Raw genomic sequence first — 15,689 nt, 5'->3', positions numbered from 1 at the left:
TGGCTTTGGATCAGCACAGCTCCAGCCGTTGTGGCCATTTGGAGAGTGAAACAGCAAATGGAAGACCTCTCTCTCTCTCTCTCTGTAACTCTGCTTTTCAAATAAATAAATGAATCTTTACAAAATAAAAAAAATTAAAAAAAAAAAAAAGGGAAGCGGAGTCCCAAAACTCAAACCAGGGGCCGGCGCTGTGGCACAGCAGGTTAACGCCTGGCCTGCAGTGCCAGCATCCCATATGGGCGCCAACCCAGCTGTTCCACTTCCAATCCAGCTCTCTGCTAATGGCTGGAAAAACAGTAAAAGATGACCCAAGAGCTTGGGGCCCTGCCACCCACATGGGAGACGCAGATGAAGCTCCTGACTCCAGGCTTTGACCTGGCCCAGATCCGCCTGTTGTGGCCATTTGTGGAGTGAACCAGTGGATGGAAGATCTCTGTCTCTCCCTGTATCTCTGCCTTTCAAATAAATACATACTTAAAAAAAAGATTTATTTATTTGAAACGCAGTTATAGAGAGGCGGGGGGGGGGTGTCCTTCCATTTCCTGGTATATTCCTCAAATGGCCGCAATAGCTGGAGCTGGGTCAACCTGAAGCCAGGAGCCAGGAGCTTCTTCTGGGTCTCCCACACAGGTGCAGGGGCCCAAGGACTTGGGCCATCTTCTACTGCTACCCTAGGCCATAGCAGAGAGCTGGATTGGAAATGGAGCAGCTGAGACTCGAATTGGGGTCCGTATGGGATGCTGGCACTGCAGGTGGCTGCTTTACCCACTAGGCCACAGCACCGGTCCCTATATAAATCTTTTTTTTTTTTTTCAAGAGAGGCTGTGTGACTTCAGGACAGGTGCAGACATCTGGGGCCCCAGTGCTGCTTGACTCCAGAGGTCACGGTGGGGTGGGGTGGGGTGCGGAGGGCCACAGGATGGGGCCCTTAGAGGCCCTGATGGGTGGTGCCTGGTGATCAGCAGGGCAGGAAAGCCAGGTCCACTTTGGCCACCAGGAGGCGCTGTTCACCAGGAGGTCCTGCAGATCTGGAGCAGGAGAGGGAGTCCCGGGGGAAGAGGGGCACAGTTTCTTCCCTTCTGCCTGGGCCTGGGCTCTGAGCCCCCAAGCATACCTATGAGAAAGACAGCCTCCCGCTCCCCCCACCGCCCTGCTCAGTGCTCTCCATGGAAGCTGGGTTGAGTCCCCCAGGGAGTTTACACTGTGTCCAGCCTGAGGCGATGGCCACAGAATCCATTGCTGACAGCAGTAGGCAGTGGGGGAGGGAGAGGGGGTGGGGAGGGTGGCCGCCTGGTCCCCTGGCCCTGGAGCAGTGCGGCCCAGCCCGGCCTGTGGGGGGCAGGGGAGCTTGCAGAACCTTAGGGGTTCCTGGGTGGGCTGGGACTGTGTCCTGGGCTTCCTGGCCCCGGGGCCATGGAGTCCCTGACTCAGAGCCTGCGAGCTGGTGGAAGGGCCCATCTGGACGTCCCTCTGAGTCAGCCAGGACACAGCCTTGTGACCATATGACTCACCTGAGCCCTCACTGCCCGGCTAATCATTTCCTCCAGCGTGGCGGAGTGGCTGCTCTTGGCGGGGGTGGTGGTGGGGTGGAGAGCAGCCTGGGGGCTCGCTAGGAGCTCCGGAGCCCAGGGGGAAACACTCAGTTCTGGAAGTGGGGTGTGTGTGTGCGCAGGCACAGGTGCGAGGGCCCCTCCCAACCCCAGGGTCCCGCTGGCTTCCCACTCAGGCCTGGCTAAACAGTCTTGGGTAGCGGAGGCAGGGGCGACACTGTCGGGGGGGGGGGGGTCCTGTGGGTGAGCGCCGAGCTGGGGTCAGGCTCTAGAAGAGCCCAGGCCCTCGCAAAGGCCCTGGTCTAAGGGCAGCGTGGCTGCCACAGCTGCCTTCCCTCCCGGGCGTGCCGGCACTGGGGTGCTTGGCTGCCGGGCCAGAGGCGTGTGCCACTGGGGGCTGCCAGGCTCAGCTGGCCCGGCCGCCATCCCCGGCACAGGTTCTGCCCGCGGGGGGCTGCCTTTTCTAAGTTGTCCACAGCAGCCAGTTGGGATGGTGGGGCTGATCCTCAGGCCCGTGGGCTGCTGGGGGCAGGCTTGCCACGCCTCTCCGGGTCACGCACCGGCCAGCCTTCTTCTCCCCGGCTTCCTCCGTCTCTCTGTGGATGTCGCCTCTCCTGTCTCTGACCTCTCTCTGTAAGCCTGGGGGACACCGGCAACAAAGGCAGACTCCAGGGTCATTCTGAGCCTAGTCTGGGGACTCAGTGGTGGCCTGCAGGAAAGATGAGGCTGTGCAGACAGAGCGATGGCACTGGACAGTCTGGCCAGGGAGGCCATGCACAGGCAGGGGCTGCAGGAAATGCGGGCGCGAGCCACAGAGGCCTCTGGGGGAACAGCATGTGCAAAGGCCCTGAGGCAGGAGAAGAGGAAGGGGACCCGCGTGATGGAGAGCGAGGTCGGGAAGGAAGAGAGGGGCGGCATGTGAGCTACGCAGGGGTCCTGAGTTTCTTTCCTCCGGGTAGAGTGAGCTGATGTGGTTCACATCTCTAAAGCTTCCCTTGAGCCCCACTGTGGCACCGGCCTCACATAAGGGTGCTGGTTCAAGTCCCGGATCCTCCACTTCTGATCCAGTTCCCTGCTAATGCACCTGGGAAAACAGCGGGAGATGGTCCAAGTCCTTGGGACCCTGCACCCTCGTGGGAGACCCGGAAGAAGCTCCTGGCTCCTGGCTTCTGGCTTCAGATCAACATGGCTCCAGCCGTTGCGGCCATTTGGGGAGTGAACCAGTGCATGGAGACCTCTCTCTCTCTCTCTCTCTCTGTAACCCCGCCTTTCAAATAAATAAATAAAAATCTTTAGTAAAAACTTAAAAATGGTAAATATGGTAAATTTAAAGCTTCCTTCTGTTGCTGAGTAGGGAAGAGAGGCCAGAAGCAGGAAGCCGGGCCCCGCGGCTGCTCCACCACCAGGGGGCGCGCCTTGCCCCGCGCTTCCGCGCCCGGGGGGAGCCGGTGCCTCCTGGGTGGGCCCTCTCGGGTGGGTCCTCCCGCCCCCAGCCAGAGGGTGGGGCAGCGGCCGGGCGTGGAGGCCGGAAGGACCCGTGGAGGCGCGGGTCACGCGTGGGCGCCCACGGCGGGAGGGCGATACGGGCGGCTGGCGCCGGGTGTGTGCGCACCAGGGTGCAGCAAGTGCGCGCGACAACCCGGGCCACTTGAGGCTCCTCCGGCTGGGCTGGGCTAGGTCGGGAGTGCGCAGCGTGGGCGCCTTCCGGGGCGGCCCGCTGAGTTACGTCCGGGTAGACCTTCGGTGGAGACGCCCCCCGCCCTCAGGCGTCCCAGGGGATGCAGGAAGAGCCAGAGGAAGGAGGGGAGCATTCCTGCAGGGAGACCTCCATTATGTCTGAGGAGGCCACGTGGGTGAGGCGGGATCTGACCGGTGGCTGGGAGAAGAGCTTGCCTGCCTGGGCGCTGCGTGTGCCGGGACGTGTCCCCTGGGCACCAAGCCCCAGCCACCGTGCACCTCCCGCCGGTCCCCTTGCTTAGCGGGCAGGTTTGCGTGGAGCCCTTGGCCTCCGCCATCCCTCCCCGTCCCAGCCCTGCCCTCCACGCCTTTGCGGGCACCCCCAGTCATTCCCGCAGCTTCCCAGTCTTCACACCCCACCCACTGTCTGCATGTTGTAGGGGGGCCCTCGCCCCACTCTCCCTCCCTAACCCCTCCCCATCCAGCCACCTGCTGCGCGCTGTGATCCATGCGTGTTCACTTGCTGTCCCCCACGCTAGGGGGAAGGCAGGCCCTGGCGGGTGGGGTAGGAGCGGCCTCTTGGTGGCAGGTACAGGGTGTGGTCCTATTAGGAGCAGGTGCTCAGGGACAGGGGCGGGTGAGTCCGAGAGTTGGCCAGGGGCCAGATTTCAGAAGTCTGAGTGGGCCAGTCAGGAGTGGTTCAGCAGCTGGCCTGGGGCAGTGGGAGCCCTGGAGGGCTCTAACGCAGGGAGGGGCGGGCACTACGTGCATGGTGGGGTGCAGGGGCAGGGCCTCAGCCTGGAGGCAGTCACCGTGGTTGCCATGGTGGGGGGGACAGTGGCCGAAGGGGTGGTTCTCAACTGGGGGCCATCTGGACCCCTGGGAGCCATGTTTGGTGTCACAGGTCGGGGAGGGGGTGCTGCTGGCGTCCAGTGAGCCCAGGCCGTCCCACCCTCACTCTGACACCACAAAGAACAAGCTTGCTCTGAGGTTGAGAAACACCGCAGTAGAGAGAAACCAAAAGAAAAGCCGGTGGCCGCGGGCGGCAGAGTGCATCTCAGCCTGAGCCCTTGGAGCTGTAACACTGGGGTTTCTGTGAAGCGGGGTCTTCGGGTCCCCAGGGTGTGACAGCTCTGGGGGAGTCACTGAAGCTGTGTGGCCGTTTGCTGCAGCTCAGCCGAGTCCCTCTGTATCTTCCATTCCATCTCCTGCATGGGGCCTGTGCTTCGTCCACACTGGCCCTGTGCTGCGTCCACACTGGCCCTGTGCTGCGTCCACACTGGCTATTTGCTGTTCTTGCACTTCTGCCTCAGGGCCTTTGCACCTGCTGTTCCTGCTCTGTGGCGACTCTGCCTCTAGGAGCCTCCCTGACCCACCACCTCTCCTCCTCCTCCTCCTCCTTCTCTTCTTTTTAAAGATTTATTGATATATTTGAGAGGTGGAGTTACAGAGGCAGAGGCAGAGACAGAGAGAGAAAGGTCATCTACCCACTGGTTCACTCCCCAGACAGCTGCAGTGATTGCCCCAAGCCAAAGCCAGAAGCCTGGAACTCCAGCCGGGTCTCCCACGTGGGTGCGGGGGCCCCGAGGACCTGGGCCATCTTCTGCCGCTTTCCCAGGCGCATTAGCAGGAAGCTGGATCAGAAGTGGAGCAGCGGGGACATGAACCGTGCTAAGATGGGATGCTGGCGCTGCAGGCAGCCGCTTAATCTTGGCCGTTGTCTTCTCTTCTTCTTTTTCCCTTATTTGAAAGGTGGAGAGACAGAAGCAGAGGAGCAGATCTGCCAGCAGCTGGTTCATGCCCCAGATGGCCAGAACTCAATGCCGGTCTCCCACGTGGGCAGCAGGCCTCCGACTACTTGAGCCACCTCCGGCCGCTGGGGGCCCAGGTGCTCCGACGTGGGCTGCAGCCGTCCCAGGCAGCAGCTTCGCTTGCAGAGAAGGTGGGATTGTGGAAACAAAGGGGGGGGGGCGTGGGCCGAGGGGACCCTTGAGAAGGGCCAGGGGCCTTCCTGCAGGGTCCAGGGTGGGGCACAGAGGCTAGCTCATCTGCCTGCACCAGAAACTTCCCCCGGTGAGGGGATCTGTCCGCCACCCCACCCCGGGGATGCCCGTGCAGGCGGCGCTTGGCTCTGCTTACCTGCCCTGCACTTGCAGCCCCAGCTCACGGCAGGCTGAAAAAAATCTCCCTCCCCGAGAGCCGCCTCCTCTCAGGGGCGTGGCCGCTGCTCGGGAAGTGCCCGAGGGCCTTCGGGGCTCCTGGAGGTGTGAGCTTAGGGCAGCTTCGGAGGCAGCCAGACAGGGGAATGAGAGACACCCCCTGTTTAGAAGGGGCCTGAGCACAAGCTCCCCCACCCCCCACGCACCCCTTTCCTGACCCCCTCCCCAGAGGTCCCTCCTCCCTGTCTCCCAGCTGAGCAGGTGCCTCAGAAGCGGGCAGTGTTGATTGGCTGCAGCTCAGCTTTGGAACCTGAGATCCCAGCCAGTCCTGTCCCCCCCCCCCCCCCCCCCCGCCGTGGACCTCCTCCCTGCCAGGTGGCACGGCCCTGTGGGCTGGGACTGACCCCCGTGGCCTCTCCAGCTTGCCTGTCTCAGGGTCCCCAGCCTTGCCACGCGGAGGCTGGATCACTCCAAGCGTCCTGCACATCCCTTGCCTGCTGCAGCCTGCACTGTCGCCGATGGACAGGAAGGGCCCTGTGCTCCTTGGTCCACGGTCCTGGGGTCTGGACCATGGGTGCTGACCTAAGGCCTCGTGCCGTCCTCCAGGGCCCCGCCTTGCGGTCCCTGAAGTCACGTTTTGGCATCGTGGAGGCAAAATCCTAAAAGCCACATGGTTTCCCCCTGCTTCTCAGGACTCTTGCTCTGGGCTGAGCCAGCCTCCATGGAGGGCAGCCAAGGACCCCATGATTGGGAGGCTGGAGAGGCAGCCCCCACAGCGCCCCCTGGCAGCCGTGGCCGGGAACCATGGTGCACATCCAGCCCGTGGAGCCAACATCTGACTGCAGTCACACGGCAGCACCCCCCACCCCTTCCCCCCACCTCACTACCACCAGCGAGAACCGCCCCGTCGGGCCCTTCCCGAATTCCTGGCCCACAATGCTTTGAACAAAATCAAATGGGTCCGCGCTGCTGCTTTGGCTAATTCGCTGGGTGGCAGTAGGAACTGGAATGTTTTCCCAAAGGCCTGCCCAGGCCTCCCTCAGTGCCCTGCCTGCCACGTCCCCCCAGGCTGCGCCCCTCTGGACTGGATCCAAAGCCCGCAGCTGGCTCCTTGGCCATGGGGAGTGGGCAGGGAAACAGGAAGTGCTCCCTGGCCCCTCACGCCCAGCGCCTTCTCGGCGAGCCGCCGGGCGACACCTCCGCACCAGCGCCTGCTGGTTGGCCAGGACCAAGGTGTTCCTGGCGCCCGCCTCTGTGCCCAGGCTGGCCCCTGGCCGGGCCCTGCCCTCAGCCCCTGGCACTTCGTGTCTCCGCAGCCTGGCCTCCTGCCCCCAGTCTGGTGACTGAACAGGGCTGGAGCTGGTTGGGGACAGGATAAGCCTGTCCCTAGGGCTCAGCGCCTCGGTAAGCTGAGGCCTGGCATATGGCTAGGGCTGGACCCAATAGTAGAGATAGTGACCAGTGCAGGGAGGGGCTGGCCATGGGAGGCCTCTGGGGACAGAGGGAGCCCCTGGGCTGGGGGAGGGAGATGTTCCCAGTGTTCCTTTTGTACTGCTAGACTGGTCTCTGTGACTGTGACGCCTGCTCCCAATCTGCACAGACAGGCTGCATAGACAGTGTTGGCAGGATAGCGACGGAACCGGGCGTCCTAGCAGGGGCCTGTGACTGGGGAAGGCTGGCGGGATGGGGGCGGGGATTGTAGCTGGCCCCGAGCCTGAAGCAGGAGCACCTGCTAGAGAGATGGAGAGTCCTGGGAAGGGCCTTGGGCCTCAGTTTTCTCATCTGTCAAGTGGGCATGGGCCCTTTGGGGACTGAGAGCTGATAGAAACATAAAGTACCTGTGGTAAGTGTTCGATCGATGCCGATTATCATTGACATGAATGGGAACAGTGTGAGCTGTTGGTGTGGACCTTGCTCGGGGGTCTGAGGTGGTCCAGAGGCAGCCTTCCAGCCCCTGCTCCCAGCACCAGGCCCCAAGGGGAGAACTTGGTGCGTCTGGAGCCTGGGGCCTGGGGCTAGGGTTTTACCTGGGCAGCTGGGAGGTTGCTCTTTCTTTCTTTCTTTTTTTTTTTTTTCTTTTTAAGATGTATTTGTTTGAAAGGCAGTTACAGAGAGGCAGAGGCAGAGCGAAAGAGGTCTTGCATCCACTGGTTCACTCCCCAGATGGCCACAACAGCTGGAGCTGGACCGATCTGAAGCCAGGAGCCAGGAGCTTCTTCTGAGTCTCCCACATGGGTGCAGGGGCCCAAGCACTTGGGCCATCTTCTACTGCTTTCCCAGGCCCTAGCAGAGAGCTGGATCAGAAGTGGAGCAGCCAGGACTTAAACTGGTGCCCAGGCCGGTTGCTGGCGCTGCTGGCCAGGGCTTTACTCGCTTCGCAACAGTGCCCTCCCCTCCCCCCCCCCCCGCAAGTTGCTATCTTAGAGACCCACACTGCTGCCCGGTCACCCAGCCCCCATTTCCACTCCCCACACCTGAGTCCCACCTCTCCTCCTGTGTGCATTTTGTCTGGGGGCAAAGGGAGAGCTTGCTGGAACCAGGCCTGCTGGGACCTGCGTGTGGTCCACAGCGTGTGGCGGCCGGCGCAGCTCAGCATGACGGGAGCTGCGAGTGAGGCGGGGTCAGCGGGCCGGGGTCCGTGAGGGCCAAGGACCCGCGCTCGGCGGGTTGCTCTGCCTTTGCTGAACTCCCGGTGGGCAAGGTTCTCCCCGATTCTCTGCCTGTAGCAGAGCCTGCAGGCTCCAGGGTCAGGCAGAGCCCGGCTGAGTCCCAGCTCTGTCACTTAGTAACCTGCAGCATCGAGCCAATCCCCTCACGTCCCTGTGTGAGACACGAGGGTGCTCGCCCAGCTGTGCGGCCCTCAGCAGCCCGTTGGCTCCCTGAAGAGTAGGAGGGATCCATTAGCTGTTTTGTTGCCAGCAAGTCCCATCAACTCTGTGCGCCTCGGTTTCCCTATCTGTGAAATGGGACTGAGATGTTAAGACCCAGCGCACTGATGCAGCCATAGCACCACCTAGGGGTGGGCTGTGGGTGTTGGAGTTCTGAATCCCCTCCGAGTGCAGCGCCTTGCCCTGGGTCACCTCCCTCTCTGCGCCCCCAGCCAATCCTGGACCACACAGGGTTATTCTGGGAGGGGCTGCATTTGGATACAGAATGTAAGAATGAAGGCTTCACCAGTCTTGGAAGGAGCTCCCTGGGGGCTCAGCCAGCCTTTGTCAAGGGTCTGCAGGGGGCTGGGGGCTTGGAGCTAGTGAAGGCGGGGAGGGGGGATCCCTGTGCTCCCCACCCACCCCTGCTTTGCTGCTCCACAGGGAGAGAGAAGAGAGGCCTGACGGTGCCCGGCCTTCCGGCCTGGACTTGGCCTGAGTGTGGACAGTATTTGTTGAGGCTGCACCATGTCCTTCAGCCGCGTGGAGGCTGACCCCTGAGCCCTCCCACCACGATGCCCCCTTCCTGGGACCCTGAGGTTCTCGGCTCTTCTGCCTGATGCTGCCGCGCAAAAGGGCCCAGCACAGGGCTGGTGCCCAGCAGGTGCCTGCTGCGGGGTGGCGGACGCCTTAGGGGATGCCCCGCCCCACAGGGAGACCGACTGGCTCCATTGCCTTCAACCAGGGAGGGTGGGAGTCAGCGCGGGGAACTCCCGCCCTCCCCCTCGGCTGCCCGTCTGGCGGCCAGTTGCTGGTGGCACCATCTCAAGCCGCCCTGCACAGCTTTGCCAGCTGGTGCCTCCTGGGATTGTCTCCCACTCTGAGCTCTGACTTCCTCCTCTGGGGTGCCCACCTTCCCGGGGAGGGTGAGAAGCAGTCCAGGGGCTGCCAGAGGGCCCTGGGCGGGAGCCCGCTGTACAGTCGCGCTCCCGGCACGGTGAAGCCCTTCCCGTGACAGTGTAGGCCGTGGCGGGCGCCTGCCATCATGCCTGCCTCAGAGCCCACGGGACGGGGCAGGTGCGGGGTCCGTGGCTCAGATGCCCACACCCTGCGTCGGAGGGCCTGGGTTCTCCAACCCCGGCTCTGGCTCCTGGCTCCAGCTGCCTGCCATGCAGACCCAGGGAGGCGGCAGTGGGCTCCCCTGGCTTAGAGACCTGGATCCGGAGGTGACTTGGTGCCTGCAGTGCACCCCCCTCTGTCTCTCCAATAAATACATAGAAAATGAAACAAGACCCAGGGAATGGTACAATGCAGAGTGAGCCCTGGCGTAAACTGTGGGCTTGAATTAACAATAATTTGGGCCGGCGCCGCGGCTCAACAGGCTAATCCTCCGCCTAGCGGCGCCGGCACACCGGGTTCTAGTCCTGGTTGGGGTGCCGGATTCTGTCCCGGTTGCCCCTCTTCCAGGCCAACTCTCTGCTGTGGCCAGGGAGTGCAGTGGAGGATGGCCCAAGTCGTTGGGCCCTGCACCCCATGGGAGACCAGAAGCACCTGGCCGAGGCGGCCATTGGAGGGTGAACCAACGGCAAAAGGAAGACCTTTCTCTCTGTCTCTCTCTCTCTCTCACTGTCTACTCTGCCTGTCAAAAAAAAAAAAAAATCATTACTTAATAGTAGTTGATAATATGCTGGTCTTGGTTCATCCATCCTAAAAAATGAGCCTCCCTCAATGTGGGAAACTGGGAGAGGGCAGGGGGATTGTGTAGGTCTCTGTATTATTTGCTCAATTTTTCAAAAATTGCTAAAAAAATAGTGTATTAGAAAGAAGAGGAATCTGAGTTTGAAAGTGCAGGTGGGAGCTTTCTGTGTAATTTCTCTCCCGGGAGTCCCAACCTGCCTTGGGTGAGGGTCAGAGCGAGGAGGAGGAGGGTGGGAGGGGGACAGGAGGGGGGAGGAGGGGAGGGCAGCTGCCTGCCAAGCTCTCAGCAGGCTCCCTGCTGGCCCTGGGTTCCAGAAGGGAGCAGCCCCACCACAGCGGACCCAGGATACTCTTGTGAACCAGGTGGCCCACTGTGTGCTCCCAGGAGGCTGGGAGAGGAGAGGGGCGTAGGGAGAGGCCAGAGACCACCTCCTCCCCCCGTGCTGTGACATTCCCACCCCAACCCCCGCCCCTCGGGCTGGGAGACCTGGAGGCAGGAAGGCCAGCCTCATCCTCACTGTCCCTTGGTCTTTGTTGCCGGTTCTGCCCACTCCTCCCCATTTCTGCCTCCCGGCCCTGCGCCCAGCCCTGCAAGCAGCCCCTCCCTGGCAGAAGCCCTGGGAAAGACACAGACCAGATCCCTGCCTGTTGCAGGAAGTCCCCCTGGGCCTGGGCCTGGGCCTGGGCCTGGGCCTGGGCCTCGGCCTCTCTCACCCCGGGGGGCCTCTTGCTCCACTACAGCCGCAGGGCCTGCTGCTCTCTGGTGTACAGGCGTTCACGTGGTCCTTCCTGCAAAGGGCCTTTGCACTTCCCTTGCCCTCTGCCTGCAACGTTAGTTCAAGTGCCACCTCCCCAGGGAAGCCCTCTTGCGTCCCCCCCAATCATCCCCTGCCTCAGCCTCCCTGGTGAGGGCCAGTCCTGTGTCTCCACTCTGCACAGCCACTGGCAAGATTGCGGTATAATTTTGGCAAGTGATTCAAACCTGCATCTGCAGCTGGCGCTGTGGTGGAGTGGGTAAAGCCATCACCTGCAGTGCCGGCATCCCATATGGGTACCGGTTCGAGTCCCAGCTGCTCGGCTTCTGATCTAGCTCCCTGCTAGTGCTCCTGGGAAAGCAGTGGAAGATGGCCCTAGTCCTTGGGCCTCTGCGCCCACCTGGGAGACCCAGAAGAAGCTCCCGGCTCCTGGCTTCAGATCAGCACAGCTCCAGCCGTTGTGGCCATTTGGGGAGTGAACCAGTGGATGGAAGACCTCTCTCTTTCTCTCTCTCTCTCTCTGGCCCTGCCTCTCTGTAACTCTGCCTTCCAAACATATAAATAAATCTTAAAAAAAAAAAAAAAAAAAAAAAAACCCTGCATCTGAACTTGACCGTGGGTACCTGCACTCACAGTGGTACTCTAGGCTCTTGTATGGCAGCTGGCGCATGGCACAGGTTTGGTACATGTTTGCTGAGTGGTTGAATGCGGCCCACCTCACTGTACTTTTTGCCCCTGGGTGTGTTCCCTGCACCCCCAAAGCAAGCCTAGGCCTGGAGCATCTGGGGCTCAGGAAAGGCGGTGCCTGGCTCGGCTCGCAGAGGCGCTTCCAGGCACCCCGCTTCCGGGCACCCCGATGTCCTGGTGGTTCTGGTGTCTGCTGGGGTAGGCGCTCCCAGGGCCCCAGCAAGGCCTCCTCTGTCCTGCTGTGGACAGCAGGCTTGGGAGCTGGGGGTGTGGGAGGCAGAGGCTGCTCACTCAGGCCACGCCGGCTGCTCTCCATCTGGCCGGCCAGCAGCCTCCCCCGCGGCCGGGACAAGGGCTCCAGTGTCTGCTCCTCTCCTGGGCAGAACAGCAGGCCTTTCTCTCCTTGCCTACCCAGAGCGCCTCAGCCGTGACCCCTGCCTGTCCGCTCGCGAGGGCATGGCCCTCCCCTCCATGCAGGGCCTCTTTCTTCTCAAGGATCCAGAAACAGAGGCTGAAGAGCTGGCGTGGGAGCTGTGCGTGTGTGCACGTGAACCCCCGGCTGCTCCTCGGGCAGCCTGGGGCAAGGCCTGGCTCCAGGGGCCCAGCCCAGGTGGGTGTGACGTCATCCTTCTGGTCTCCTGTCGGTCCATGCCTGCTCCTGCCTGGCCCTGCTCCCAGGAGAGTTTTCTGTGCCCTCCCCCTCCCCCAGCATCCCAGGCTGAAGCTGCCCTCCACCCACAGTGGCTGCCCACCCCCCAGGAGCTCCTGCCAAGACACTGACCCAGGTGTCGGGATGGGGGACCTCAGAGGCCAGCGGGGCTCGTGACCAGCTCCCACCTGAATCACACCCCTGCTCGGCTCAGACTCAGAACTCGGGGATGGGTTGGCAGCTCAGCTCGGCCCCCAGAACTCTGCTCCTGCCCAGTGGCTGCAACAGCTGGATCTTCATCTGGGGAGGGGGCTTGGAGGGCTGATTTGTGGAGTCCCTGATGAAACCTTAGCCCATCCTTGGTCGTCCATGTAAAATGAAATTGCACTGTTGGATTGCAATTTCTTTGGATCAGTAAGGACTTCTGTTTTTTTCAGAATCCTTAGAATGAGGCAATGACAACTACAGAGAATATTTACTGGCTGTGAGCTTTAAACATAGTCCCTTAGGGGTGGGATTTTTTGTGCAGTCAGTTAAGCTACCACTTGGAATGCCCACATCCCATATCCGTCTATTCCGTTCCCGATTCCAGCTTCCTGGGAGGCAGCGGAAGATGGCTCGAGTGCTTGGACCCCTTCCACCCACGTGGGAGACCCGGATGGAGTTTCAGGCTCCTGGCCTCAGCCTGGCCCAGCCCTGGCCGTTGCAGGCATTTGGAGAGAGAACCAGCAGATGGAAGATCTCTCACCATCTCTCCTTTACTCTCTGTCACTCTGCCTTTCCAATAAATAAATCTTTAAACAAAACAAAACAAGAAAGTGACTCCAAGGAGTTCAGAATAATGAAACACCACGGATGTTGCCAAGGAGGCCATTTCCTTAGCTCCATCCCTTCCCCAGTGCAAATCTGCTTCTGATCACTGTGCATCCGGCGTGGGACGGCACCGCAGAGCACGGGGAGACTGCATCGCTGGCCACCTGCTGCGCACCGTGGCGGCCACGGCCCTGGCTGGGGTGCTGCTGCCCCGTCTTTTTTTTTTTAATATTTTATTTATTTATTTGAGAGGTAGAGTTACAGACAGTGAGAGACAGAGAGAAAGGTCTTCCCTCCATTGGTTCACTCCCCAAATGGCTGCAACGGCCAGAGCTGTGCCGATCTGAAGTCAGGAGCCAGGAGCTTCCTCCGGGTCTCCCATGTGGGTGCAGGGACCCAAGAACTTGGGCCATCTTCCACTGCTTTCCCAGGCCATAGCAGAGAGCTGGATCAGAAGTGGAGCAGCCAGGACTAGAACTGGCGCTCATATGGGATGCCGGCGCCCTGAGCAGAGGATTAACCTACTGTGCCACAGCGCCGGCCCCACTCCACCCACCGGGTCTTGAGTAGATCTTTCATTTACACTATGGCAAGAGCACCCAAAAGGCCGGAGAGCTGGTTCCGGGCATTTGTGGGGTGAATCAGCAGATAGCTCATTCTCTGTGGCTCTTTCAAACACAAACAAGCAAACATTTTTTTAAAATGTCACATAGGCCGGCGCCACGGCTCACTAGGCTAATCCTCCGCCTAGCGGCGCCGGCACACCGGGTTCTAGTCCCGGTCGGGGCGCCGGATTCTGTCCCGGTTGCCCCTCTTCCAGGCCAGCCCTCTGCTGTGGCCAGGGAGTGCAGTGGAGGATGGCCCAGGTGCTTGGGCCCTGCACCCCATGGGAGACCAGGAAAAGCACCTGGCTCCTGGCTCCTGCCATCGGATCAGCGCGGTGCGCCGGCCGCGGCGGCCATTGGAGGGTGAACCAACGGCAAAGGAAGACCTTTCTCTCTGTCTCTCTCTCTCACTGTCCACTCTGCCTGTCAAAAAAAAAAAAAAGTCACTTGGCGGGGGTGGTTGGCGCTGTGGCATAGCAGGTAAAGTGACGCCTGCAGTGCCAGCATCCTATATGGGCTCCAGTTCGAGTCCTGGCTGCTCCACTTTCAATCCAGCTCTCTGCTATGACCTGGGAGAGCAGTAGAAGATGGCCCAAGTGCTTGGGCCACTGCACCCACGTGGGAGACCCAAAAGAAGCTCCTGGCCCCTAGCTTCGGATTAGCACAGCTCCAGCTGTTGTGGCCAATTGGGGAGTGAACTAGCGTATGGAAGACCTCTCTCTCTCTCTCTCTCTCTCTCTGGCTCTCCTCTCTCTGTGTAACTCTGACTTTCAAGTAAAATAAATAAATCTTTAAAAAATGCCACTTGGGGTGAGTGTCAGGCTAGTGATTAAGATGGCCACATCCCACGTGGGAGTACCTGGCTTCAGTGCTCTGCTCTGACTCTGGATCCAGGTTTCCTGCTAACACAGACGCTAGGAGACAGCAGGTGATGGCTTGAGTGAAAAAGCTCCTCCTGGGACTTGTGCTGTGGCATAGCAGGTAAAGCCGCCGCCTGCAGTGCCGGCATCCCATATTGGCGCTGGTTCGAGTCCCTGCTGCTCCACTTCCAATCCAGCTCCCTGCTAATGCACCTGGGAAAGCAGAAGAAGATGGCCCAAGTTCTTGGGCCCCTGCACCTATGTAGGAGACCCTGATGAACCTCCTGGCTCCTGGCTTTGGCCTGGCCCAGCCTTGACTGTTGCAGACATTTGGGGAGTGAACCAGCAGATGAAAGATAGCTCTCTCTCTCCTTGTAAGTCTGAATTTCAAATACATAAATAAATAAATCTAAAAAAACCCCAATTCTCAGTTACGCTGGGCATCCTATTTGCCCTCCCTGGCTGAGTCTTCTGCACCAGCTTTGTGGCCTGGGAGGCTGGTCTCTCCAGCCTGCAGCTGCCTTGCATTCTGGCCACCAACGGGAGGTGCAGATGAGAGCTTGGGGGCAGGAGGAGAGGGAGGTGGGGTGCTGCAGCCCAGGCAGCAGGTGGCCGGGTTTCTGCCTGGAGGGCTCCCTGCTGCTGCCAGCTCAGGGCACTGCACCCTGCATTGGTGCTTCCTGCTCACACGTCTGGCTGTCAGTCTGTCCCCCCGCTGGGGGTCTGCCAGTCTCCCGCCAGGGCCTGACTGCTGCAGCTCTACGTTCTGATTCTGCAGGGAGCCTGGGAGCTTCTGCAGCCTGCTCGGGGAGTGTCCGAGCCAGGACTCCACGGCCTGCTCCAGCGCCTGCTCTGGGACCTGCCAGCCAGCACCTCTGGGGAGAGGCGGAGGGGACACCCTGGGATGGCCCCACAGCCTGGGAGGACCTGGGCTAGAAGCCCCTCGGGCTGAGGACTCAGAACTGGAGGTTTCTCTCCAAGAAGGGCTCAGTGTGTGAGTGTATGGGTGACTATGAGGGGATGGTGACTGAGTGTGGGGGTGACCGTGTTGTGAGTGTACATGGGTGACAATGTGTGTGTGAGTGTATGGGTGACTGTGTATAAGTGTGTGGAGACTGTATGTGAGTGGCTGTGTGTGAGTGTTGACAGAATGGGGGAGTGTATGGTGACTGTATGTGGTGACAGTGTATATGTATCGGTGACTGTGTGTGAGTATATGGGTGACAGTGTGTGTGTGTATTGGTGACCTTGTGTGTCTGAGTGTATGGTGACAGTGTGTGTGTGCATATGTATGGGTGACAGTGTGTGTGTATGGTGACATTGTGCATGTGTGAGTATATGGGTAACTGTGTGTGTATGTGACAGTGTG

At 60.6% G+C, this 15,689-nt stretch overlaps 1 long non-coding RNA gene across 1 annotated transcript; it reads left to right on the top strand.

Moving 5' to 3' along the window:
* The first annotated feature begins 11,869 nt into the window (after positions 1–11,869).
* On the top strand, positions 11,870–12,860 carry LOC149126690 (uncharacterized). The gene is made up of 2 exons (XR_016233459.1): positions 11,870–12,003; positions 12,635–12,860. It is a non-coding gene; the product is annotated as an uncharacterized LOC149126690 (long non-coding RNA).
* Positions 12,861–15,689: the final 2,829 nt, after the last annotated feature.

This window comes from Oryctolagus cuniculus, chromosome 5, assembly GCF_051225735.1.
Source record: "Oryctolagus cuniculus isolate XC-2025 breed Fujian yellow rabbit chromosome 5, ASM5122573v1, whole genome shotgun sequence".
NCBI classification, from domain to species: domain Eukaryota; kingdom Metazoa; phylum Chordata; class Mammalia; order Lagomorpha; family Leporidae; genus Oryctolagus; species Oryctolagus cuniculus.
The sequence above is the reverse complement of the archived record's forward strand: the minus strand, read 5'-3'. Positions and strand labels throughout refer to the sequence as shown.